The sequence below is a fragment of the Limulus polyphemus genome, unplaced genomic scaffold (genome assembly GCF_000517525.1).
Source record: "Limulus polyphemus unplaced genomic scaffold, Limulus_polyphemus-2.1.2 Scaffold207, whole genome shotgun sequence".
NCBI classification, from domain to species: domain Eukaryota; kingdom Metazoa; phylum Arthropoda; class Merostomata; order Xiphosura; family Limulidae; genus Limulus; species Limulus polyphemus.
Window position 1 is genome coordinate 697,954 of NW_013665817.1, and position 1,413 is coordinate 699,366.

The 1,413-nt window shown below is 33.9% G+C and overlaps 1 non-coding gene across 1 annotated transcript; it reads right to left on the reverse strand.

The window, feature by feature from the left end:
* Window positions 1–901: 901 nt before the first annotated feature.
* Window positions 902–974, reverse strand: Trnaa-agc. Its single transcript has one exon. It is a non-coding gene; the product is annotated as a tRNA-Ala (tRNA).
* Window positions 975–1,413: the final 439 nt, after the last annotated feature.

Sequence of the window (1,413 nt, forward strand, 5' to 3'; positions counted from 1 at the left end):
TGCTGTTTTTAACCTCAAAATATCTGCTTTTTGAGCATTGGTCCAGCCTGATGTTCTGGCTGCTTCATTTAAAGCATCAACAAACACCTTGACATCCTCGTCGAAAGTCCCGATTCTTGTCTCTAACATACATTTTTAGCAGCATTTTCTGTACTGTCCAACTCGTGATTATCCTTTACTGGATTTTTTCTTTAAGCCTCTTCATAGATGTGATGGATATTAGTTTTTATAACTCTTTATTCTTGATGCTAGTTAACTGTAATCTGCCTAGTTCTGGCCCTGTTACATAAAGTAGGCAATCTCCCTTAGGCCATTTCTTCATATATGTGTGCCACATACAGAAACTTCTATGAAGTAAATTATTTTCAATCTCTACTTAAATACCAAAGCATTTGCATAAAAATGGTTATTAGTCCAATTGCTTCATTGTTTTGTATTAGTTTTAGTTCTTTTTAGTTGAAAATAGGGAGCTGTTGTGTCCTACACCACCTAGAGCCAGTTATAATAAACAACAAGTCAGTCACCATTATCTAGTTGTGAGAAAAACTGTTATTACAGTCTTGAATAAGAATTCTGGCAAAATATTTACATTCCTGGAGAGTTGTAAAATACTTAAAGGTACTATGATATCCAAAATGCCGTTTTACTTTTATACCGTTTGTTATAACAGCATATGGAATAAGTATATTTTACTTTAGAAACCTCATTGATAGCCCCTACCCATATATGTATAAAAAAAATAATAATTTTTGGTAAATTCTAAAATTACGAGCACGTGAAGACATTGAATATAAGCTATTTCTTATCAATGGAATACATAATATTTTATACATGTGTTGGAAGTAACGCTATAGTTATATAATTTTCACTTTGTATTTGAAAAGAAAATAATAGTAGTAATTGGAGGCGCCGGGCATCGATCCCGGTACCTCTCGCATGCTAAGCGAGCGCTCTACCATCTGAGCTACGCCCCCTTACGTTATTTGATATCTTCAAATAATATATACATGTGTGTTTATGTTTGTGTGTGTGTGTGTGTGTGTGTGTCTTTTTCTCTCTCTCTCTTTCTCTCTCTAGAGATTGCATAAGTAACAGATTTAAGTTAGTATTATATTTTTTAACACTACGTTCTTTATTTTGTCTCCCAGAAGGACCTGAAAGGTCACAAGGTGCGAGGTCAAGATTATTATACGAATTGAGGAAGGACAGCTTAACTACAATCATACATGATTATCTATACCAGATAATTTTCCGTTTTGATACTGAAATAAAACAATGGTGAAAATGGGTGGCATATAGCAACAAGTACAAACCTCCAACTGTTCCTTTTTCGTTAAGAGATTGATTATAACACTTTGTTCAAAACCTGTCACTCACAAGTAGTATTTTCCAACTTTTCGAGGCGTCATTAAT